Here is a 27,002-nt window from a genome sequence, read left to right as displayed (position 1 = left end):
CTTTCAACACTGGCCACGAAGGTGGAATTCCAGTCTGCAACATATTCCCCACCAGCTGGGCAGTCTATCAGAAATTCCACTTCTTAATAGAAGGAACCCTACTGTCCAGGCCTGGAAACTTTGACCTGACACAGAAGCAACACACACCTACACATTCCCTTTTTTTCAAGTTGACTCCCATTCAAGTATAGGGAAGTCCTTCCTCCTTGGAAAGATCTGACCTTTATTCACTTCTTTAACAGCTATTGCACGAATCAGGAGTCAGTCTTAAACCCAACAAAGGAAAACCAGTCATGCAGTCAGCCGAGAGCTTGTAGCATGCAGACACCACCAGATAGGAACCCCTACACACCCTCTTTCTGCTCCTGTGATAATGATTCCATTATGGAAAAAAAAAGTGGCTACTTTTTTTTTTTTTTTAATTTTATTGGGAAGGGGAACAAGACTTTATTGGGGGAACAATGTGTACTTCCAGGACTTTTTTCCAAGTCAAGTTGTTGTCCTTTCAGTCTTAGTTGTGGAGGGTGCCGTTCAGCTTCAAGTTGTTGTCCTTTCAGTCTTAGTTGTGGAGGGCGCAGCTCATCTCCAGGTCCAGTTGCCATTGCTAGTTGCAGGGGGCACAGCCCACCATCCCTTGCAGGAGTCGAACCGGCAGCCTTGTGGTTGAGAGCCCACTGGCCCATGTGGGAATCGAACCAGCAGCCTTCGGAGTTAGGAGCATGGAGCTCTAACCGCCTGAGTCACCGGGCTGGCCCCAACGTGGGTACTTTTAAATCACCCTGATGTATATCGCAGGACAGACCTATGGCAGTCTGTCCCAGCTCTGTGACCTGAGTCCAACAAGTTTAGAAAAAGTTTCCAGGCTGTGGAAAGTGTGGAGGGGGCAGACAGAATGTTCACCATGCTTCAGACACCCAAGCAGGATATCACAGCTCACGTGACTGAAAAGAAAACAAAAGGATTGGTGAGGCCGTAACAAGAGAGGGGAGGATAATCATGCAAAGGTGGGAGAGAAATTTTCCCAAAATGTCAATAATCAAGTTGAGGGAAGCAAAAACATAAAAACCAGACCGACCCCTAAACTCAGAGACACAGACAACCTGAGATGGGAGCATGGAGGTAGAGAGGGGTTCATGTCTGGTTTTGCTATTCAAATGATATGTTTAAATATTTAGAAATAAAAGGGATATAGTGAGAAACATTATTATATAGACAGTTTGCTCGTGTAAACCACAGAGAAGTCCTTCTCCAGAATTAATCTTCCTTTACTAAGGTCAGGCTGTGACTCAGGGAAAGTCTCCGCTGTTCGCTCCCCGCTTCTGTCTTCATCTGCAAAACAAAGGGCATGGACGAGATCAGCAGCCCTTGACCTAGGGTCTGTGACTTCAGACAGCATGTTAGAACCCCTGAAATTACACCCCAAGTCGTGAATGCATGTGGGGATTTGCACTTTTTTCTGCAAAGAGGGATTCGTGGCTGTCATCCGTTTTTCAGAGGGGACCATGACCCTGCATGATTGTTTAGCTCCCTCCCCACCTTCCCATTCTGTTAGTTAGAGCTGTGAGGCCAGGACCAAATGCGCAGCTCTGGAGGGAGGCATGGCAGGCAGGCGTTCTCTCCCAGGGTGCTGGCTTGGTGTGGGGGAGGGCAGGGGAAGGCTTCCCACCAGCTGTCAGGCAGCCCTTTAACCTCGCAGCCCATCCTGACTGTGGGCCGTGACTCCAGCCCCAGGGTGTGGGCTGTGGACATCTCTGCAGTTACAATTTGGTTTCCAAGTGCTGTAGATCCTTCTATGCATTTAGAGTATTTCCAGAAGCTTTCCATGTCTAAGCTCTATTTAATGGAATCTATGCATAGTAAGTAATCAGGTCAGGAGAAGCAGCACCCGGTTTGAGATCAATCGCTGGCTAATACTTTATCTAGGCCACTTTATTATCTCATGCTGATCGGATTCCCATTCTCCGCCTTTGTAGCGTACACTTCGGCTGTGGTAAAAGTACGTATCACATACATATTAAAAACATATACCCATTCTATCTGTATGTAAATGCGTGAGGCACAGCTGGATATTGCAGAGGAGTTTGATTTACTAATAGTTATTATCTGTTCTAGCTGTTCAGTGGCAGAGAGAATTTCAGAGAAACAAGCTGGCGCAGAAATTGTCTTTATGCTATTACTATACTGCTTTGGTAATTGTTTAAAAACATGGGTTTTCTCCTTAGGTTCTAATAATGCCTGTTATTTTGTGCATTTTCTTGTACATTCCAGAGCAGGGCATCCTCGTTTAGCATTTCCTCAAGTTTGGTTTTCGATTCAGGCTCCTAAGAAGAAACACAGAGTGCAGTTTGCAATTGAGATTTGACATTTTGCTTAGAAAGCAAGTAAATAGTGGGACTGGAAATACATGAAGCAGGTGTGGGTCTTGGGGGAGGGGTGTCAGTTATAATCAAGACAGTGCTTTTAGATTTTTCCCTTCTAAATCCCAGCAGCTGCAAACTTGAAGGCGTCTCATTTCTCAGAGAAGACTTTATGTATGTAGAAGAGGCGGTATCGTTTGGGGGGCTTATAAACACCAAACTGCTCCAGAAAAATCTGTCTAAAACATTTAATTACTTGCAAAGAGATGTTGACTTGTTTAACTCTTCTAAATTACGTTGTCACTGGTCGCTTTTCTGCGTATCCAAACCTGATTGTAATCACATTTTCAGATGGTTTGGTTGGTTCTCTCAGTCAAGCAAGGTATGTGATAAACTGGGCGTCGGCATGGTCCCTTTTAAAAACTGGAGACATCAACCACATGAGATTTTTGTTTCTCCACTCAAATTCCAGTGTGACTTTTGGGTTTACACCAAGTGGCCTCGTTCACCATTACTAGACTCAAATCTTTTGACCACTGTGAAAGACAGGATGCACTGGACAATTCAGGAAATGATTTTATTCAGGCTATTGAATAGGTAGAATGTTTATTAGTGAAGAATGCCTCAAAGAAGAGGGACAGAGCCAAGGTTATGGAGACAGGTAAACAAGGAAGTCATTAGCCAGTCTCACGGAAGTCATAAGAAAGGAAGGAAAAGAGTCTTATTTCTGGGAGAGCAGGGTGGCTGGTCCTTTGTGGTTATCAAAAGAGTGGGGAGATTTCTTAACCTATCACTGCTTTCTGGGAGCCCAGAGCTCAGATCAAGTTCAACATTATCATCACATTCTATGATACTAAATGGAGCAAAGCTGAGTTTCGGTTTGTTTTGACCCAGGGCCCAGGTGTGTCCTAAGTACAAATATGAGGGTGGGCACATTTCCGCGGCTCCCTTGCGTAGAGCTGCTCCTGGGCCACTATGCTTGCAATCTAAGTTTTGTAAGATACTAATGATGGTTTAATAAGCAATTTTGAACTCGGTCGTCATTGACTACATTGAGCTATTGCCTGTGTCATATAGAGCATGTTTTAAAATACACCATGAGGCCAGACTCGTGTGTGTCTGGTCACCCACTCTTAAAGACACCATGTTTGCTTTTGGTTGTTCATTTAGAGGTGCAAACCAGCTCATTAGCTACGGCACCCAGAAATTGCAGGGGGAGACGCTGGCTGGGATTGTAACTTCAACGAAGTATTTCCTTCAAGCACAAAAGGCATCACAGACTTCTGGGGGCTTCACGTAGGGTCCAGTTGACACCATTGAATGATTTTTTTTTTTTATTTTCAAGTTCTGAAGGCCATTAAAATCATCTGTGTCTGCTTATAAATAGGAATCCACTAGTAAGAAGCTGATTTTACCTTTTTAATTGCACATAATTACAACAGCAGAATCACTGTCTGGATGCTTGAGATCGCACTAAATCAGACAGCTTTAATTTGAATTTTTGATGACACGTTAGCACTTCAGCAAGAACAGAGAGGTTACAACTCCAGAAAACAAGCTTTGTTGTTCCATAGATGTGACTGCTTAATCTTTTCACAAGACTTGAGCAGATCAATGTGTGTGTGTGTTTATATACATGCACATAGCAAGAGAGATACAGATAGATAAAATCTGTCATTCCTTGATCATGGCGATCTGACAGTTTTAATTTCCCAGTTAAGGATAACTTTTTTCCCCTATCAGTCAAGTTGGATCCCCTAAGATGGTGATGATTTGCCTGTTTAAGATTGTAGTTTTTTGAATTCTTGCCTGCAATATTTCTTTCTTGTTTTACTGGGCAGACTGTCATCTTCCCAGCATTGTGTGTCACGGCACAATGAGGCTGTGTGTTCTTGACTGCAGGAGTAGTTTGGTTGTCTTGAATGCAGTAGAGTGGATTGATCAGGTCGCTCTTCAGTTTTATCCCCATTCAGAGGGGGCTAAGCTGGGTTTTGGAGTATGTTGTACATTAGTTCCTCATTTGACACTACTCAGCTCATCGGCAGTTTCTGTTATTTGGCTGGTGGCCTCAGCCTAGGATGCCCTCCTCTCCCATCTTTGAAGGTCTCCAACCTCCTCCAGCAGCTCTGCCCCACTCCTCCCCATCACAGCGCTCATTCCCTTCTCTGAAGCCCTTCAGAATTTATTGTCTCTCACTTGGAACTGCACGTGACTACATAAATTGCATATTCGTCTTATATTCACAAGTGGGTTCTTGGAGTACAGTTGTTCCTAACCCCGGCAACTCATCAGAATCATCTGAGTGGGTTGAAAAAAGGAAAACAAAAAAAGACTGAATCTCAACCCAGATCAAGGAATCTCTGGCATTTGGACGAGTGAGAAGCTACTTTTTTATTTTCTAAAGCTCTCCAGGTGCCTATAAGGGATGGCTCTCTGATGCGGGCCACTCACTGGTTAATGCCTTTTTTCTCCAACCAGATTGTAAGTTCTTTCAAAGTGAATCATGATCTTATAACTCAGTGCCTACCTTGGTCCTCTGCTGCTGTCATTCGGGTGACATCTCTGATGTAATTAAAAGAAGGGAAATCACTATTAATTACTCTTTGCATGTGCCACTCTAATCCATTTCAGAAAAACACCATACTAGACATTGAATAGATAAGGACAAACAAGACATGTCCCATGTCTTCCAGGAGCTCACAGAGTAAAGTTGAGGAAACTGACCAAAGCAGAAGCGGCCCCTGGACATTGTGATCAGTGTAAGTTAGGCTAACCATACTAGAACACGTGGCCCGAGGGTTTTGTGTTTTATTTTACCCTTTCATCTGGGTAAAATAACTTGGTGCCAAAATAAAGGAATTTCTAAGATTTTATAACGTTTGCAGGGATAATATTCAAAACATTTATCAACCAGTACAGCATGGGCCTGACCAATCAGAACAGGTGGAACAGGGTCAGCCATTCCACCATGGAAGTGTGGGAGGAGCAAGAAGGTGTTGAGCAGGTATTGCTCCTCAGTACCTGTGGTCTTTGGCTTGCATGCTGACCGCTGGAGAATCACCTCCGACAGTTAATTCCAAAATCAGGAGGTCATTAGAGAGCCAAGACCTAGAGGAGACCACCTGGCCAGCCTGGTTAGACGGATGGCAGGGGACCCCAAGGCCTTTGTGTCTAACAGCATATCAGATGATGCCACGGTCCCCAGCTCTCCAGAACAATGGATTAGACTGAAAAAGACCACAGACATTTAGCCGTTTGTGGGAGGAACAGAAAAGGATCTTGAAGCCTGGTCTCTGACTTGGGAATTGCTGTTGAAGACAGCAAACTGGCTTTCCTGTGAGTACACTCCGATAACTAGATGCAATTCTTATCAATAATTAATGAGTTTAACCATGAATTTCAAGGGTTGGGAAAATCTTAGAAGCCTCCTATTTACAGTTGTAACCAGCTGGATTTGTTTAATGGGTTGTTTACTTTTTAATTTGTAGCAGTTTTGAGAGAGACCTTTGGGGAATCTCAAGTCTTGTGGTTTCCGTGAGGTCTTTTGTAGATACATAGTTACTTGGGGGGGCCAAATCTGCCTGAAGGTAATTTGAGGTTCTCTTGGCCATTTGGAAACTGCAGAAAAGCAGTAGAGACATTTGGGCCTTCTGTCCTCTATTTAATTTTCAAGATTAGAATTAAACATTAGGCCGTGGTCTACCGAGAGACATTTGCCGGAGCGTGGACTAGTTCTTTCCAGTATCCTGGTTTACCGTTTCTCTGTTCTCTTAATATAAATGGTCACTGATTCTAAAGTAGGAGAATAGGTACCATTCGTTTATTCATGCAAAGGTTCCCTTGACACAAATAAAAATGGAATTTTCAAATGTAACCAGATTAACTCTTAATTGTATACCAATAGCCTATGCATGTCTCAGCTCCCTCAAAAACCTTCTGAATGGCCTGCATCTCTTTCTTTAAACTTGGGGGGAGGGGGATTCAATTAATAGCAGGACTTTCTAATTGTGGGATTGGTGTGGACTTGACAAAAATTTGTATAAATAGGGTACATTTTTCCACTTAAGAGGGCTGTGCTGAAACATTTTTAATTGGATTTTCATGGTGATTGACAGCATTTGATTATGACAGTAACTTTATTTGGCTGGACTGCTTTAGCCTCTTGTTCAGATTTTTCCATCAAAGCTCTTTTTCATCCTCTGAATCCCCAGTGGAGCAGCAGTCATTGTGGAAGAGCTTTTTAGCACCTTTGTTGTCACCATCCCTGGTGATGATTGGGCCCAGCTGGTAGTAGATAAGAAAATGTTCCTTTCACAAAGAGGCTGTGTCTCCCGCCTCCCTCCGTGGTTTCAATAATTTTAAGAGCCCCCAAAACCTGTTGAGGATTAGAAGTAGCTTTAGATGTGAAATGAGTGTTAAGTATTAGTAATCGGGAGATTAGGGCCCCAGGGACAATGAGAGATAAACAACTGCAATTAAGGCAAATCTGCCGATGTAAACAAAATTTAGCAGAAACAGATGCCCTAACCATTTTGGGGGATTGATTTGAGGGCACCAAGGAATCGATTTTTGTCTTGTTTACACTTTCAAACCCCTGTGATATACTGGAAGGCTAAATATTTCATACAGCCTGATTTTAGTTAATTTTTTTTCAGTGCCTCACAGTAGGCGTCTCTCTTCTCGCAGTGACCAGGCCTGAGTTTATTCAGCATTCACAGGGAGCAGCTAATTGTCTATGAAGGGCCCCCGTGTTTAAATGGGCTTGACAGGAATTTAAATTTTGTTTCAATCAACCCCTGTGCTCACAGCCTGCTCCAGTTTCTAATTTTTAAATTAAACATGACTTTTTTTTTTTTTTTTTTTTTTTTAAGCCACAGCTTTGCCTCTGGAATACTCTCGCTCTAACTCTGGGGAAAGCCACTCCACCACCCTGAAATGCTGGTGTATGCAGGGCCTGAGGCTGGAAAGTACTTTCGCCAAAACAAGATTTTCCTCCCGTCAGGGAGGTCAGCAGAGTTTTGGCTGGGCACATTCTCCTTCCTGCCGTGGAAAATGGCCCCCTTTCCAGCTCTCGTGTGCAGGCAGCAGTGCCACATCATCTGGAAAGTGGGTTAAGTACCACAGGAAAGTGTAAGGATCGCTTTTAGGGGCCTGGCTGAATTATAACCCCCAGTATGTCTGGTGCAGGTTAGTATTTCAGCCTTTTCTACTGCTGTGAGATAGGAGAGAACATGCTCTGAGCATTTCTGTGTGCAGTCCCCATTTGTGTTGGTGGAGCTCTGTGCAGACCATCATGCCTCGTGCCAGGGAAGCAGTGTCAGCCCTGAGTCCTGACCTCTACCAGCTTACAGGCTAGCAAGGAAGGCGGGGATATAAACAGCCAAGCACAGGATATAATGTGGGACTCGCCAAAGACCCATCCTCAACTACTCCTGCCTGCTTCACCTGCCCCCTCACTCACCTCCTGGCCTCCATTACAACTACTCCTGCCTGCTTTACCTGTCCCCCACTCACCTCCTGGCACTCCATTACACGCACCTAGTGCTGTCCCATCCTAACAGTCCCCAGACGTGGGAGGCATTCTCACATGGCCATGTTTTGGCTCGTGCTGTTTCCTCAGCCAAGAATGCCCTTTCCTCACGTCCAAGTGAACTCCTACTCAGCCTCCAAAACCCAACTGGCACAGCCTCTGTGATGCTTTCCCAGCTGCACTTCAGTAGAGTTGATGTTTTCCTGTTGTATGTCATCATTCTTCCTATCAAGTACTTCTATTAGTACACTTTTCACACTTTGTGGCAGTGGCTTGTTTGCATAACCGGTAACAGTCCATAAATAAATAAGAGCACAAGTTCCTAGAGGACGAACTCATGTCTTACTTATCTTTGTAGTCTTAACATCTAACCCAGTTCCCAGTCCCAAGTAGAATGCTCAATAAATAGTTATTGAATTGAAATATTATGAATTTAACAGATAAAATGAGTTCTGGGGAAGGCAAGATTCCTTCCAGCCAGAGTTTTCTCGAGAGACTTTGTGAAGGGGTTAACAAGTAAGCCAGGCTTCACAGGACATTTGGGTATTTATGTGAGTGTATTACTTTCTGCACAATGTGAAACACAGTTTGGATCATAAGGAAAAGTACCAGACCCTCCAATATGCACACTTGCCAAAATCCATAACTTATTTTCTCTGAACTTACTTGAAGGAAACTGAGAGTCACAATTGCATGCAACTTGGAGCTGCAGATATTAAATTCAGAAGGGTTTCTGTTCTTTAACCTTTAAAAAAATAGATTTATTGTAGAGAGAGAAATCTAAACAATATTTTTTAAACACATGAGTTTATAGGGTTCTTTCAAATAGTTATCTCATTTGATCTTCACACAATCACTATAAGGACTTTTCTTATTCCCATTTTACTGGTATGTTAAATTGGGGCTCAGAGAGGTTAATTAACTTGCCTGGAGTCATACAGCCCGGAAGAACATAAGACCAGTCTGCAGTACATCAAAGCTGCATCCATTGATGCATAGTGGGCAGGGGATTGTTATTGTGGTTGTGAGAATTTCAGTTAAGTCAAACTAGTTCTTGCAATCAAAAATAAAATTGAATACAGATATCCCACAAAGAAACATGTAGGATTTCAGTGGTTTGTGAAGCCAAGATGCCCCTGTGGCATGATTGCTTAACTCACTCCTTTTGGTCCTCAGTGCAAACAAACCAAACAGGAAGAGAGAAAGTAATCACTAGCAGTTTGCACCTGGTGTATTAGTTGGTTATCTGAGGGGAAGCTGTGAGAATTGGTGTTATTTATTACTTTGTTTTGGTTTTGTCAACTTGCAACAAAAACTGAAGGTGCTGTAGTTCTGCCATTTATCTGGCCACAGACATCTTCTCCTTTGCAGCCCTACCATCATGGTTGTAGAAATGAGTAACTTCCAAGAAATGTATCATTCCTTGCATTTGAGAGAAACTTCTTTTAACTCAGCAGACTTTACTGAGCACATTCTATGTGCACAATATATTGCAAATATGGACCATAGACGAGCTGCAGTATCTGAACTGTTTCTTGAACACAGTGTAAGGAGTTTATGCCAGAATATAAATCAAGCATGTCTCAAGCATTCTGTTTAATTTGGATGGCTTTTTTGTCGCAAAACTTTCTCAATGAAGGAAGCTGTGTGCTGATGTACATTGTGTCACAGCTCCTTATCTCATTGCAAACCGGTAGCAAGTAGTTCCCAGACCAACTACTTGAGTTGCACAGCTATAGGGAATACAGAGTTTGATCAGACACTCATCTTGTCCTCCAGGACCTTACAATGTGGTGAGGAAGTAAAACTTTTATATGACGGAATTCCCTGCAGCTGGCATGATATAAGGCACCAAGGAGCTAATAATCTTTTTGCAATAGATGATCAAAAAGAACTAAATGAAAGACAACCAATGGAATTGGAAAAAAATACTTGCAAAGCTTATATCTGATAAGGGGTGAATATTCAAAATATATAAAGAAGTCATACAACTCAATAGCTAACAAAACCATCTAATTGAAAAATGGGCAAAGACCTGAATAGACATTTTCCCAAAGAAGACATATGAATGGCGAACAGGTACAAGAAAAAGTGCTCAATATCACTCACCATCAGAGAAATGCAAATCAAAACCACAGTGAGATAACACCTCACACCTGCCAGAATGCCTATCACCAATAAATCAACAAATAACAAGTGTTGGTGAGGATGTGGAGAAAAGGGAACCCTCGTGCACTGCTGGTGGAATCATAAATTGGTACAACCACTAAAGAAAATAGTATGCAGGTTCCTTAAAAAATGTAAACTAGAACTACCATATGACCCAGCAATTCCACTTCTGGGAATATATCCAAAGGAAATGAAAACACTGTTGAAGAGGCATCTGCACTCCCACGTTCATAACATCATTATTCCCAGTAGCCAAGATAGGGAAACAACCTAAGTGTCCATCAGTGGGTGAATGAATAAAGAAGTTGTAATACACATACACACAATGGAATATATTATCCAACAGCCAGAAAAAAAGGGGAGGAGCACGAGGAGAAGAAGAAGAAGAAGGGGGAGGAGGAGAAGGAGGAAATCCTGCCATTAATGAGAACATGGATGGACCTTGAGAGCATTGTGCTAAGTGAAGTGAGTCAGAGACAGGTTCTGTGTGATCTCACTTAGGTATGTAATCTATTTTTAAAAAAAAAGAAAAGAAACATTCATGGTTACCAGAGGGGGTATTGGATGAAGGGAATTGGATGAAGGTGGTCAAAAGGTACACACTTTCAGTTACAAGATAACTAAGTACTAGGGATGTAATGTACATGCATGATGGCTATAGTTAACGCTGCTGTATGGTATATTTGAAATTAGAGTAAATCCTGAGTTCTCATCACAAGGAAACAAACTTTTTTTTTCCTTCTTACATTGATATAATGTAAGATGATGGATGTTACTACACTTACTCTGGTAATCATTTCACAATATGTATAGAAGTCAAATCATTATGCTGTGCACCTAAAACTCATACCATACTATGTATCAATTATATCTCAATAAAACTGGTAAAAAATAACAAAGTGAAATAGAAGCCAAACTGGAGGGTGCCGTAAGAGACATGTGAACTAAATAGTCAGGTCACACAGAACAGGGAGCCAGACAGAGGTGAGGGTGCATCAGGAAGGCAGAAGGGAGACAGGCTGGGAAGACAGCCCCCAGGTATCCATGCCAGCACAAGCATTCGAGTACGTGGAAGAGCAGGAGCACCGGCATGGAGCCGTGACCTCGCTCATTTCTATAACCAGGATGGGAGAAGGGGAACGGCTTGTGTCCAGACAACTGGTAGGACATATTCCCTGTCCTCTGTATGTGAAGGCTGGAGAGGCCGAAGATGGGCTCTGTAACTTGAAAATGAATCTATCGTGAACATGAGACAAGAAGCAACACGGTAAACCAGAGAGAGCGTTGATCTGGGTATCAGAAGACATGATTCCAAGTACAGCCTCTGACTCTTAAGTAACTGCGTATTCAACAGTTACTTAGCTTATCTGAGCCTCAACTTCTTCATCTGTAAAATGGGGGTAGTGATACCAACCTTGAATAGTTTTTTTAAAAATAATATCAAGTTAATGAAAGTGTGTTTATAAACTACGAAGTGCTAGACATGTGGAGCACTAAATCATTCTGCCTATTTGGGTCATGATTTTCTCATCTGTCTGATGTTCCTAGGCATTTCTGACTGCGTATTAACTTCTTGGAAGACGGATGTGATTAGTGGAGCTTAATATGACTTAGAATAAAGTATATGTTGCATGTTGGATATTTGCAGCTAGTGTCCAAGGAATTGGTAATCTTTTAGGAGTGGATGGCCCTCCCCAGTCATTAGAAAGCCTTAAGTTTTTGTGTCCTCTGTTACCAGTAACATGTAACGCGCATCTTGTTGGAGGGAATTATTGTGAAACAGTTCATTGGCAGGGATTTGTTGTCCGTGTCTGTGAGGTACTGTGGTGGGTTCAGAGGAATATAAGAAACATCTAGGTCCTGAGGAGCAGACTAGACAGGGCCACGGGAGACATTCACAGAAGGCAGGGTGGGCTGTGTGCTATTGGCTTGCCCCGTGTGAGAGCTCACGGGAGAGGCTGAGGGGCTTAGTGGGCAGGGGGCAGCTCAGCTCCCGCCGGGCACGTGGGATTGTTAGACTTTGTCTGAATACGAGAATTAGAAAGTGATGGCTCAGCAGAGCCAGCTCCTTCCATCCCTCCACCCCTTGTTTACTAGCTACTCGTCTTCAAACATGTCACTGACCCTCTCTCATGCTCAGATTGCTTTCCTTTAAAAATGGGGTCTCACAAAGCAGGTAGTTTAAATAAGGTAAAAGTGTGTTACCTGCTTAGCACGGTATCTTGCATAAATAAGTACTCAATAAATGGTAACCCTTATTATTATCCTCACCACTGTTTGTAACAAGAGGGAAGGTGTTCTGGGAAGAAGACAGCACAAGTCGATACCGGAGGAAATGGGACGAAGACCTCTGGAAATGAAGGGGGTAAATTTAGCTGGATGGGCCAGAGATCCAGGATCGGGAAGGGGTTTGCACACCCGGGAGGATTGCGGCTGTGGACGCTGTTCCTTCAGCAGGGCAGTGGCTAGTGGAGGCTTCACCGCTGTAGGCAGAGGGGACACAGGACTGCCTTCTGCCTGCCCTCCATGCACCAGGCTCTGGCTGAAACTGATTTCTGTGTGCGGATGTCCTAGCCCTCTGGCTCTTTCTCACATTCCATGAAGGACTTTAGCCAAAAGAATAGGAAACTGAGTTCAGAGCCTGTAGCTTCTTGGCTGCATGTCATTTGTCTCTCTTTCTGCATCTTCTTTTCTGTGTCCTTTCTGTCACTATCAGGGAAAATCATTAGTATGCTAATCTAGCTAGCCGTCATTTTAACACTGACCTTTCCTAACCTGCCTTTGCAATTTCAGGAACTATGTTTGACTTCTCCAAAAGTAACCTTAAATTGTAGTCTTGTAAGAATTCCAGAGCTGTATCCTTCACTCCTTCTTCTAATGAGGTTATGACCAAATGCTCATTATAATTGCTTTGGACTCCTTTTAATTTTCAAGCTTATTAATCATAAGAAGAGTTATTTAAAATTGCATAAATTAATCTTAGATTAAAAGCCCATCAAAGCCTCGAAACAATTAAGAATAAGTAGGATTTCCCTGGGGCAGCAAGTTTTATTTTAATATTGTAGTCAGGTGGATATCAGAACCTTGAAGTGTGGTAGTGATTAATGTATGCAAAATTTAAATGAGATTTTTTTAAATGGCAAATCTAAATCATATATTGACCTAACTGTAGGCTTTAACTGCATTGTCTGTCATATATTTAAACTGTTTACTAATCAACATTTTAATTACAGTGTGTGCTGGCAGACCCTAGGACAAATAAAATCTAGCATTTTAAAATGTCACTACAAAGTCTGTTACCCGAAAATCACGAGACTTTTTTATTGGGAAGAATAGAGGAATGAGAAAGCAGAGCAAACTTTCTGGGCGACTAGAGACTTGGTACAGACAGGCCTTAGTTGTGCGGCTGCAGGGATGCCTCCCAGCCCCCACTCGCACCTTGTGACTGCTGGTGTGAGGCATGCTCTCCATGGCGCTGCAACTGGGTCTCCTTTGAAGTTGATTTATTTTTAATTAGAGAAATACTTCCCTTCGTGTGTTTGAGCCCTGGTTGCCAAGCATTATTTACTTGAACAGGGTGTAGCCTGGGGTCCTTAGGTCCCCTCCCCTTTTGGGGTACAGAGATAGTTCCAGAAATTGGATTCAACCTCAGCTACCGTCAGCAGCCTTTTTTTGTTTTTTTAATTTACTTTTTTCTGTACTAGTTTCAAGTGTAACAAAACAATGTAATAGTTAGACATTTATACCCCTCACAGAGTGATAACCCTCCTCCCCCAATCTGCTACCCCTCTGACATCGTATATAGCTGTTACAGTTCCACTGACTCTATTCCTTATGCTGTGCTCCACATCCTGTGACTATATATATAAATTACCCTGTGACTGTATGTATATAAAATTGTAGTTGACATTCATTATTATTCAGCTTCAGCTTCAGGTGTACAATGCAGTGGTCAGGCATCTACACCATCCATGAAGTGGTCTCCCTAATAAGACAAGTGTCCATCAGATACCCTATAAAATGTTTACAACATTGTTGATTATATTCCCCAAACCGTCTTTCGTATCCCCATGGCAATCTTGTGGTTACTGATCATGCTTTCTAATCCCCTCACCTTCTCCTTCATCCCCACCCATCTAGCAACCCTCAGTGTTTCCTCCATATCTCTGAGACTGTTTCTGATTATTCTATTCTTTAGATTCCACATATAAGTGAGATCATATGGTATTTGTCTTTCTCCTTCTGATTTATTTCACTTAACATAATGTCCTCTAGGTCCATCCATATCGTTGTAAATGGTAAGATTTCATTCTTCTTTATGGCCGAGTAATACTCCATTGTATAAACATACCACAGTTTCTTAATCCAGTCATCTACCGATAGGCATTTTAGTTGTTTCCATGTCTTGGCTATTATAAATAGCACTACAGTAAACACAGGGGTGCATAAACTTTTTGAATTAGTGTTTTGGATTTCTCTGGATAGATTCCTAAGAGTGGAATTGCTGGGTCATAAGGTAGTTCCATTTCCAGTTTTTTGAAATACCTCCATACTGATTTCCATGGTGGCTGCACCAATCTGCAATCCCACCAGCTGTGTGTGTCTGTTTGCCTCTGTATGTCCTCTTTAGAAAAATGTCTCTTCATGTCCTCTGCCCAATTTTTAATTGGGTTGTCTGTTTTTTGGTGTTGAGTTGAATGAGTTTTTTATAAATTTTGGATATTAACCCCTTATCAGATGTATCACTGACAAATAAAAATATGCAACGCTTCATGAATTTGCGTGTCATCCTTGCGCAGGGGCCATGATAATCTTCTCTGTATCGTTCCCGTTTTAGTCTATGTGCTGCCGAAGCGAGCACTCTGCAGCCTTCTGAGTCTTGCCTTCTCCCCACATCCTCCATCACTGCCCTGTTCGGCAAGCTGTCCCCAGGAAGGTCAAACTGCCTCAGAACTTGGAAAGAGTTTCTCTATTTTACAAATACTCTGTTTCATTACTGAAAGTAAATAGGGAGGAGGCTGACCTTGAACAAATGATTTCACCCCTTGAAACTTAGGTTCCCACTTCATTGTGTTCAACTTACGGTTTCTGTTTCTGTTTTTCTGTTTTTGCCTCATCATTTATTTTCTAAAACTAGTTTTTAAATTATGGTTAAAAATTCAAATAGTACAGAAGGATGTACAATAAGAAGTTACTCCTCTTCCATCCTCCCCCAGGACCCCCAGCTCCAGAGTTAAGACTGTTCATAAAAGTTTGTCCGTCTAGAACTTTTAATGTTATTTTCTATACATTTTTCTATACCTTTTTCACTTAATATATCTTTGAAGTCGTTCCATATCATATAAAAGGCTATCTCGTTCTTTTAATGTTTACATGGTACTGCATAATATGGATATGCCTTATTTATTAATTAATTTATTTATTTAAATGTATTGGGGTGACAGTGGTCAACAAAACTACATAGATTTCAAGTGTACAATTCTGTAATACGTCATCTATAAAGCATATTGTGTGTTCACCACCCAGAGTCAGTTCTCCTTCCATCACCATGTATTTGACCCCCTTTACCCTCATCTACCATCCCCCCACCTCCTTACCCTCTGGTAACCACTAAATTGTTGTCTGTGTCTATGAGTTTTTGTTTCTTTATTTGTTTGTCTTGTTCCTTTGTTGCCTTCAGTTTTATATCCCACATAGGAGTGAAGTCATACGGTTGACTTTTTCTGTCTGTTTCACTTAGGACATGCCATATTTATTAACCAGGACCCTGTCATATAGAACGTTTTGACCATTTCCAGGTTTTTGCTATTAAGACAGGGACCATCTCCATCTATATCCATCTTTCTGTACTGGGTGCAAGAATGCCGTTTCCCTTCACCTCTTCTGATAGTACATTATCAGATTTTAATCTTTACCAATCAGATCAGTGGCATATGTTATCTAGTTGCTGTTTTAATTTGCATTCTTTTATTAAGTATGAAGTTGAACACTTTCAGATGTTTATTGACCATTTGTAATTTTTTCACGTATTTGGCCTATTTTTCCATTAGACAGCTTGCCTCTTCCTTCATCTTTTTGAGCCTGGATTTCCCTGTTTAGAAAGGGAGGGAGGCAGATGCACAATCTCCGAGTCCCTTTCTACCTCTGTAGCCTGTGGTCCAGGCCAAGTGTCCTTTGGGCGGCTTTTAAACTACCAAAGGTACTCATCCGCCCGTGATTTTGCCAAGCCAGCATTGAGGTTGCATAGCCAATAGCTGGGGGTAAACTGCAAGAGGGCCATTTTCTTCTTTTGTTCAGTTGCGTGTCTTCCTCTTCTTAAAAAAACAGGCTTGGAAATTGCAAGGCAGAGCTGGGATTGAACTTCCTTTAAAGCTGCCTGTAGACATCAGGAATATTTATTTTCTCTATTTGTTTTAAGCCTGGGAAGACTATGTGGTTTTCTCAACACTGTCCTGATGGAGCCCTGACCAGCAAGCGTGCAATGCCCCTAGCCCTAATGTGCCATTAATGATAGGTTAATGTACAGTATAATGTTTTTGGGACTACGGGTTCATTACACTTCTGAGTGTGAGGTCTTTCCACAGAGCGCCCAAGGTCCCATTGCATTATATCATGCAATAAAAATACCCTTTTCATATCACACACTAATAAACTGTATTTGAAATGCTGTCTGAGGGCACTGCCGTCTTGTCTATAGGCTGTGCAAGAGTGCAACAGTTGGGATGCCTTTTTTCTATTTTGTGTTTTAGTTACACGGAATTCTGAACCCAGGGAACACTGCTCATTCTTGTTTCAAATTGGGAAGTGAGTTGGTCTTTAGGCCTGAGGCTTAGGGGAAGGGCTGTGCAATGAGTGGTGAGGGTCCTTAATACATGCAGAGAAAGGCCCCTAATTCTCTCCTGCCCAGCACCCACACGATTGCAGCTGCCAAGAGCTGATCCAGTGTCTTCCACACTTGGCACTGCACATGCATTAGGTATTATTAAAAAAAAAATACATCCTTAGAAAAGGAGTGTAAGTACTGCCAAGTTTGAGCCATTGATAATCATGACTACAGAAGTGTTTCCACGATAGCCTCCGTGCCAGGAATTTCTCACACACAGCCTTCCTGTGAGGTTGGTGCTGCTGTCCTTGTTATACAGAAGACGAAGTTCTCAGAAGCGGGGGAAAGGCCGCACCATGGAGAAGGAAATGCATAGGCTCCTATGAGGCCCTCACACCAAGAACTCTGATTCCCTAAGAGATCAGAGCTGTAACGGCGCGAGCGAGCATCTTCTCTTCTGATGCTCATAGCCCAGTGTGCTCCTTAGTCCCTTCCTGTGAGTGGTTTAATCAGGCGGTTTTCTTCTCAAAGGTTTGCTGGCAGCAGAGCTGATTTTGAAGGTTGGGACCCTTGGAAAAAGGAGACTCTTCTACACCAAAAAGGAAAAAGGCATCAGAATTTTAGGGATGAGGCAAAGACTGGGATCAAAGGGCTTTAAATCACCTATTCTGACTTTCCTCCAGAGCAGACCATGGCACCTGTGCTTTCTCAGGTGTGGGGTTGCTTCTCCCAGTGGGGAGTGAGTGACAAGGTGAGGTCCAAGAACCTGGGCTCAGGCCAGCCCTGAGACTTCAGCCTGCAGCCCCATCCTGACCACCTCGGACCTCAGTGTCTTGTTTATAAAAAGGCTACTGTCTGCTTCTGACAGGGCAGGAGATCGTAGGAAACAATGTAAAAGAAAACACCTAGTTAGTACCCAGCATGGGATTGGGGCTCACAACTGTCAGCCGTTTTATTGCTGTTACTACCATATTATAACAAAAGACACAGACTTTGGGGTTGATGTCCAGTTTAAATCCCAACTCTACCTTGGCTAAATCACTTAACTTCTCCGAACCTAGTTTTCAAACCCACAAATTAGAGATAATAACTGTAATGCTAGCCAGCTACTTCTTGGGGTGGTTGTGACACTTGAATGAGATAATGACCTTGAAAGCACTTTGTGGAATGAAAAACCCTACTCAAATGCTGGTATCTGTAAATATATGTATTTCTCTCTCTAAATCAACATAGCCAAACGGTGTTATCTTTAAATATGCATGCTTATAGCAATTCCAAGAAGGGCAAGTATTAAAAGTTTGACCTGTTCTCCTCACCACCAGGGAGCATGTCTTGGCCAAAAAGTAGACTTGCAATAGCACAAAGCATATAAAAGAGCAGTTATATCCTCCATCTACATAACCATAGTCTGTGCTCACCTGAGTTGGTGTGAGGAGAACAAGTACCTGCCCCAGATGGGCAATATTGGTGAGAACAGTGGTTGAAAAATCAAAGAACCATGTTGAAAGGTTGATTTGGTCTGCGGAGCCAAAAAGATGATGGAAAGAAAAAAATCAAAAGTTGCTGAGATTGTCCTGCAAAAGCCTAGACCTTTCCGTTCTAGGCAAAGTCCCCTTAATTGTTAGGAGAAAAGTAAGTTTCAAGGATAATTCATTTGTCTTCTAAGGGTTATAGTGTTGGACTGTCTTTTGTTTTCAAATGTGGGGACTTCAGAACACTTAGGTAAACCTCTCAGGGGTTAAATCTGTCTTTAGGGCTACCAGAACTTGAAAAATGTTACCCTGTGTCAAGAAAACCAGAAGTGACAAGTTCATTTAAAAAGCCTGGTTTGTCATTGTTTATCTAATTTTCAGAGTTGACACAGAAAATTAAACCAGCTGACACTCACTCTCTGACCATCTCCCCGGCTCATTTCCGTGGTCCTTTCTTATCTGACCTTTGCATGTACAAAATGCTCCAAACCCCAAAATATGAAACTTCCCACTGAGTTTCCAGCTGCCCTACAGCCATTCCAAGATTCTGTCACAGGATGTCATACCTACTGTTATTAAAAAAAAAAAAAAAGATGAGGGTGTAAATCTGCTCTGTGAAGAATTTCTTTTTTCCCTCCACTTTGACCGTAAATCTTAGAAGTAATCAAACTCTGCAAAGGAACCAAGGTAAACTTGGGCCGTAAGTGGCCCCATATGTCTTTCCTGGATTCAGTGTCTGAAGGCTTGTCTGCCCTGTGACATCACACTCTGCAAGAGGGCAGCTGGGGGTGGAGGGGTGAGACTGGTCACCACATGTAATATCGACACCCTAAAACTCAGCAGCCCGCACCATCGGTGAGCGAGCTGCTCCATATAAGGAAATTATTCAGATAACTGAAGTTTATTCTTTTTAAAACTTGAAAGATTACAGGTGTCTTCTTATATACACTCCTCTGTCCTCTTCAACAGATTATGTGTGTCAGGATTTTAAAACCATGTCTAGCTCGTCGTTATGAACATTGTCTCCTGATATGAATGTGTAGGGCTGTTGTCCCTGACTGCTGGAGCCCGAGCTGGTTTGTTGTTGTGTAACATTGCTAGAAGGTGCCACTTCCTACTCCTGTCCTTATTTCTCCAACAGCCCTCCCTCCCTTCTCCTTCTTCTTCCATTTGACTGTGTCTTTCACGCTTTATATTGGGAAACCAGATACTAAGCTTGTCAGTATGAAGTCTAAAATACCAGAAAAATTGGCTTGAATAAAGGCCTGAGAGACTAGCGAAAAGCAAAAGTATTCACGCTTTAGTTAAACTTCCAGATTTTTAGTGTCAGAGAAAGGCATCAAATTATAGTGATCTGTTGATATGTAAAGTGCCCTTAGTTTTGAAAACAGGCTGTTTCACTAACTAGGAAATATACGGCTTGATGATGTTGCATATAAATGTCCAAGTTTGAAACAATAGGACCATTTTGCTCTTGAATCAGTAATTAGGGTAGACTTCAAATTGTTGAAGTTTTGTTATTTTCTGAGAGGACCAAATAAGCCATGGACGTGCCAAGGGAAATCCTTAGGCTCTAAAAACCAACCAGGCACATAGAAGCTTCTGAATCCATCCATATTGAGTTTGATTGAATCAAAGTCTCCTTGTAAACCAGAGCATGACTGCCACAAGAAGCAAGCTCGTAACTGAATAACTGTCCTTTTTCACAGTGGAAACAGACTTTGGTTTCATCAGGCAGCCAGCTTCTTTGTAACCAGGTGAAATGCTCGCCCTTAGTGATTCATGGTGTGCACGACCAGCGTCAGCGCCTCAGCAAACACAGGCCATGCTGCTCACCGCCACCGAAAACGCATTTCAGGCTCCCGTACATTTAATTTTCTTCAACATTACCTTGCAAACCACAGTAAATCAATAACAGAATAGTTAAGTACCACAGGTTCTTTGTGTTTTGTTTTAGAAAATATTGCTCAAGGCTAAGAGTGGGTTCTACTGATGATTTTTATTTGCTGCTAGGACACAAAATGATCAGAATTTTCAAATGGTTTGCTTCCTATTTGTGGATTTCCTTTAAAAAGAAAAAGGAGGGGACAGTTTCAAGTGGAAAACGTTGGTTGCTGAGAACAGAAACTTGAGAGTAACTGGTAATATTCAATCCTGTATTTTATAGATTAGGCCTCATAGCTTTGGCCTTGGTTATGCTTTTAATTCAAATTTTCCAAAAGGGCGGCCCTAGCCAGCCTCTTGGGCTCCCCAACATTCACCCCAACAATATCCATTCCATTGAATTGAATGAGTCACATATAATGGGGCACCGTAGCTCAAAACAGTAAAAAAGATGGCACTTCAGTTAAAGTTAATTGGCCAAAATTTTGATGTCTAGTGTCTTTAGTAATTTTTTATCTCTGCTTTCTGTTGATTTGATAGCAACAAAAAATTTCCACTTTAGCTCCAGTCTTTGTGTGAATGGCTGTTTCTCCTTATTCAGAAACTAGAAAAGCTGTTACTAAGAGGGATTTTAATTGGATGCTTCTTGAAGTAAGGTGAAACAATGGATGTGAAGTACTTGCAGAGGTTAAACGTATGACACCAGAGCTGGCAACCGGGGACTTGGTCAATGCTTGTTGGCACCTCCCAGTCACCACCATTACCACCCTTGCCACTGTTCCCTCCATCTTTCTCTCCGCTGTTGAGTCATCGCTCTACAATTTTCAGATATGTTGGCTTCATTATCATTCATGTGGTATGTCATTATTTTTAAGATTTTACAGGATTTGTGGTTATGTATTCTTTTTTCATTCCTGATGATGTTTGCTTGTGTCTTCTCTTTACCAATTTTGTCAGAGGTTAATCTACTTGACTAACCTTTTAAAGAACCAGCATTTTATTGAAGTGATCACCTCTTTGGTATCTTCCAATTTTTTTTTGATTAGTTCATTCACTTATTCTTTTCTTTAGATTCCACATATAAGTGAGATCATATGGTATTTGTCTTTCTCTGTCTGACTTATTTCACTTAACATAATGTTCTCTAGGTCCATCCATGTTGTTGCAAATGGTAAGGTTTCTTTCTTCTTTATGGCTGAGTAATACTCCATTGTATAAATGTACCACAGTTTCTTAATCCAGTCATCTACTGATGGGCATTTCGGTTGTTTCCATGTCTTGGCTATTGTGTATAGAGCTGCAATAAACATAGGAGTGCATAAAGTTTTTTGAATTAGAGTTTTGGATTTCTCCAGATAGATACCTAGGAGTGGAATTACTGGATCATAGGGTAGTTCCATTTTCAGATTTTTGAGATACCTTCATACTGTTTTCCATAGTGGCTGCACCAATCTGCAATCCCACCAACAGTGCACAAGCGTTCCCTTTTTCTCCACATCCGCGCCAGCACTTGTTGTTTGTTGATTTATTGATGGTAGCTGTTTTGACTGGGGTGAGGTGGTATCTCATTGTGGTTTTTATTTGCATTTCTCTAATGATTAGTGAGTTTGAGCATTGTTTCATATGTCTGTTTGCCATCTGTATGTCCTTTTTAGAAAAATGTCTCTTCATGTCCTCTGCCCATTTTTTAATTGGGTTTGTTGTTTTTGGAGTTGAGTGAGTTTTTTATAAATTTGTGATATTAACCCCTTATCAGATATATCATTAGCAAATATCTTTCCCATTCAGTAGGATACCTTTTTGTTTTATTGATGGTTTCCTTTGCTGTGAAAAAACTTTTTAGTTTGATGTAATCCCACATGTTTATTTTTTCTCTTACTTCCCTTGTGCGAGGGGATATATCAGTAAAAATCTTACTATTTAATTCCTTCATGTTATTACTTGCTGTCTTATGTTTTCTTTAGAATTACTTTTTGTTCTGTTTATAATTTATTGAATTGGACACTTAGCTCATAAAATTTCCATCTTTTCCCCCTAATAATCTATATAAAGCTATAAATTGCCTTCTAAGTATTACTTTAGCTGCATCTCACAAATGCTTACGTGTAGTATTTTCATTATCATTTGGTTCTAAGTAATTTCCAATTTCAATGAGGGTTCCTTTTTTGACCCATGAATTATTTAGAAGTATTTTTTATTTGCAAATACTCAGAGGTTTTTGTTATCTTGTGGTTGGTGTCTACTTTTCATGCACCGTGGTCAGAGAATGTGGTCCGTATAATATCAGATCTTTGTCATTTGTTGAGACTCCTTTACTACATGGCCTTTTTTTTCCCCCTCTGCTTGATGAAAGGATTGTGTGTTCTGTAATTGTTGAATGCAGTGTCCTAATTACATCCTGTAGATCAACCTTGTTAATTGTGTTAGTCAAATACTTTGTGGCCTTCTATTTTCTACCTGCTTATCTATCAGTTACTAAGAGAACTATGCTGAAATGTATTGTCTTTTTCCCCTTGCAGTTCTGCTAGTGTTTGCTTTAAGGTGGTGATGTTAGCTGCCTGTGTCAAAATATTATATTTATTTAATATTTATTTATTTAATAAATAAATATATTTATTTAATAAACACTTTATTTCAAAGTGTTTCTTTTATCCTTATGTGGTGACTCACTTTATTTCTATTGTATTGTGCTTTAAATTTTATTTTTGTCTGATACTAATATACCTATGCTGTGTTTTACTGTCCCTTTGTTTTCATCATTTCTGTGTTCTTTTGTTTCAAACAAATCTCTGCATTTTCTTGTTAGTGTTTTTAATTTTATCTAAGACTCTTTGATTAGTTTAATCATTTATATTTATTGCTTATTGATAACACCGGGATATTTTTTTCTACTATCCATTTTGTACTTTATTATACTCTTGATTTTTTTTCTCCTTCCTCCACTCTACTAGATTAATTTTTTTCTTCCCTTTTTTTCTTTCCATTGGTTTATAAATTATATTCTATTTCTAATTGCCTACTGATTATCCCTAAATTTTTAACTTAATTTAGCAACGTCTAAGGTTAATCACTAAATATACCCTCCTCCCAAACAGTACTCAGTCTTAGGCTCAGTCTCTTACCTTTATATTAGGTAGAATTAGCTTCAACTGCATATGACAGAAAAGAAACAGCAGCTTAAATAAGACAGCACACTGTCCCAGTCAGGTAAGAGAAGGCAGGAAGTAGGGCTCCCACACTAGTTGGCAGCTCCTGCTATCGTACCAACCAAGGGGCAGTGTGATTTTTGAATCTGAAAATTCCCATTTTTCACTGGTTCTCAGAAATTCCAGAGATTATCTCTCTGGATATTGCCCCTCACCCACTGTGTGTAGTCTCTTCTAGTCGTTCCTCTGGGCCTTCCTCTTTAACATTTAAAAAACATTTTTTTTCCCTCTCTACTGTGCTCTGGGCAATTTTCTCAGCCCATTCTTCTAGCTTACTAACTCGCTCCTCAGCTGTATCCAGTCTGCTGCCTGGCTCATCACAAAGAGTTTCTTTTGTTTTTTTTCCAGTAACTATATGTTTTATTTCTGTGTTACATTTGATTATTTTTCAAGTCCCTGTTCTCTTTTTCATAATATCTTGTTCTTAGTGTTTCAATTTCTTCTTTTGCCTTTAATCTTTCCAAATGTACATTTTTTTACATTTTCTTTCCAATTATTTTTCTATTATCTCAGTTCTGAGAACTCTGATCCTCCTGTGTATTGGGCCTGCTGACTCTTGTCCATGGTGAATTGTTTCCTCACATGTTTTGGAGTTTTTACTGTAAGCTCATACTGAGTGGGGCTTATTCCTGTGGAAATTCTTGACCGTCAGAAGTATCTCCCGGAATGGCTTTCTGTATGTTTCTGAGAGACACTCCAGAGCACCACTAGGTCAAAATCCATGTTGTGCTAGTTTATAGCCTGGGGTGCTCAGAACATAGAGTTGCATAGGCTCCGCTTCGTTTTTGTGTTTCTTGGGCAACTCCCCTCACAGCCATCTTCTCGTCCCCTTTGCTGATGGGTGGATTTTTTCTAGCTCACCCCTTCTGTAGTCCCAGCTTTGTTTAAGGTCTCAGGGTCAGCTCTCCAGATGGACCTCGCCTCCTGTTTCTTCTTAGTTCTTCACACTTATCCAGGTCCTACCTTCCTAGAATCAATAGCTCCTCTTAGAGCCACAACACGTGCATCCACACGCTCATGATTCTGGTTTTCAGTTCCCTCATTTTTAGCACTTGCAGATTTCCCGTCTTTTCTATGAGTTCAGCTGTGCTTTTTTAAAATGTTCCCTTTTATCTGGCATGGTGAGAGCTTTGTAGAGGGAGAGCTTTTAAGCTGTCTTAGTCTCTCATCATCTCTTCATTCATGCTGTCAGAATCACTCCATTCTGCTTTGTTCAACAAACTTACTGCGCTCCCACAACGTGCCAGAAACTGTGCTTGTTCTCATTATTTCTGTCCTTCCTTTCTGTACACTCACATGCCCACATATGCACACACACGTGAGCACATACACACACACACAGCCAAGGTCTCAGAGCGCAAACATCAAATCCCAAAAGGTGAGGAAAACAGAGGGCAGGAGAGAACGCATCCTTCAAGCGTTGCATCTTTAAAGCTTCCCACCACACAGCCATCACCCTAAAGACAAACCTCAGCCACCTGGACGCCTGTAGCTAGCCCCACATTCACTGCTTGGACCATGCTGCAGATTCAGCCTCGCAGACGGGTCCTCAGCATTATTGGAACAAGGCCCTCACTGTCTCTCTGGCGCCCTCTGATCTTGACTCCTCGGGGCATCTGCCCAGCTCAAGACTGCCTGGGGGCCCCAGCATCCCCACTGCTGTCACCCCCCCATCCTATCTCAGTGCCCTGCCAGGGCAGCCCCACAGCTCAGCTCCCTCTGACACCAGCTCAGGAGTGCTGGCACCGCGTGTTTACGCCCCTCACTGTGGCCCACTGGAGCGATCCCGTGTCCCTTTCCTGCACCACACTGTCAGCACAGGCCCCAGAATGACTCGGACACCTCGGGAAACGTCTGTTCTCTCTTTTTTTTTTCAGTTTTAAGTGTGTTTTAAGCTCCAAGTCAAGTAGTTGTTTCAGTCTAGTTGTGGAGGGCGCAGCTCACAGTGGCCCACGTGGGGATCGAACCCGCAACCTTGTTGTTAAGAGCACGGTACTCTAACCAACTGAGCTAACCGGCCGCCCCCACATCACGTTCTCTTGATGGACCGTTTTCGGACTAATTACTCTGTAAGGACACATAGATCTGCTCAGATGAAAGGTGGAGAGCTCCTTGGCCCCCTTAGATGCCTGTGTACAGTCGAGGATGGCTAGAGGTAAGCAATTTGCTGCTAATAATTGAATATTTGGAGAGAAACATCTATTTCTGTAGCAATTGTGAAGAATAAACTCAGGAAGGTTGATTGGAATGGCATGTCACAGCTGCAAACCATTTCTGAGGTTTTCAAAGAAAACGAAGGGCTGGAAAGGACATCCCCCCACCTCCAGCCATTGAAAAGCTTTAGAAATCAGAGGCTGAGAAAGCAGTCTCAGAACAGACACCTCGGAAAGCTCTGCGCCCGTGGCGTTTGGCCAGTTAAGCCAGGCTAGGTGGACAGGCAGATTCCATGTTAGCTGCACAGAGACAAGGCTCCTGCCCTCCCCTTACTGTCACTCCCCCAGATGTGTTCTGTGTGAAGGAATAATAACCACCCCTCACGCTGCCCAGTGTGTGTCTGTGAAACACTGTCTGCAGACAGGTGCCTCGTTTGGTCCTCACGACCCACCCGGGAGGAAGAGAGAGCAATGGCATGCAGTGGGGGTAAGGAGGCCATGCCAGCACACAGCCTCCCCGAGTTCAAAACCAGTTGAGAAGTAACACTAAGGGAGTATCGGCCTAACTTCTGTAAAGATCTGGATGGAAGGATGTGCTTCCCTGTTGTGGCCCGAGTGGCCTTGCTGGGAATTGAGCGCTGAGTCCCAGTCAGAGGTAAACAACTACAGGCCCCCTCAGGTTCAGAGCCTGCCTAGAGGGCAGAACTCACCCACCCAGTGGGCAAAGATCAGATCCTGTGCCCAGCCGGCCTACTCAGTTCTTCCTGCCTGGGGACAGGGCTCAGGAGTGTGGTAACAGAAGTCTTTCCACGGATAAGGATGAAACCAGAGAATGGAGGCTCCCTCCATTGTAGTGTCTCTGCTATAGGTGAGGCAGTTGTGGCCCTTCCCAAGTCTTCCCAACACCTGGGATGGAGAGAGGTTTGCTGGCTCCTTGCGTCACCCCGCAGAGGGGCAGAGAGAAGAATTTGTATTGAAACACCTCAGCTTCTCTCTGCTGAGCCGCTCATGGGGGCTCCTCTGCAGCCTCAGTCCCAGCCACCTCCTTCCCCAGCTCCCCCTGGTGATGAGCCTGGAAGGAAGCGTCGGCCCCAGGGATGATGATGACGTACGAGCTCGTGTAATTCATATTATAAGTGCTGCCTGCTGCCCTGCCACTCGTCAGCAGTTTGGCAGACATTGGACATCTGTGCATCTAATATAAATCATTTAAATTCTTTAATCTGAAGTTATCTCCTGCGTAAGGAAGGATTAGATAGGTAGTTTTGAACGTTTGGCCCTGAAATGCTTTTTATTATGTAAAATTAATGCAGAACCTCAATATTAATATAGAAAAAAAGTGGTTTTTTAGCATGAATGTGTTAGTATTCCTTGTAGACACTTCTTGATGAAGTCATTCATGAGACAT

General features: G+C 42.1%; 1 protein-coding gene and 1 non-coding gene across 5 annotated transcripts in view; one reads left to right on the top strand and one right to left on the bottom strand.

Annotated features, from left to right (window-relative positions):
• The window catches only part of MAP2K5 (mitogen-activated protein kinase kinase 5), a 228,706-nt gene that overhangs the window by 194,966 nt on the left and 6,738 nt on the right, over positions 1-27,002 (top strand). The window lies entirely within an intron of this gene.
• Positions 14,811-14,917, bottom strand: LOC117024361 (U6 spliceosomal RNA). Its single transcript, XR_004423430.1, has one exon. It is a non-coding gene; the product is annotated as a U6 spliceosomal RNA (small nuclear RNA).

This window comes from Rhinolophus ferrumequinum, chromosome 6, assembly GCF_004115265.2.
Source record: "Rhinolophus ferrumequinum isolate MPI-CBG mRhiFer1 chromosome 6, mRhiFer1_v1.p, whole genome shotgun sequence".
NCBI lineage: Eukaryota > Metazoa > Chordata > Mammalia > Chiroptera > Rhinolophidae > Rhinolophus > Rhinolophus ferrumequinum.
This window is presented reverse-complemented; position numbering and strand designations above follow the sequence as displayed.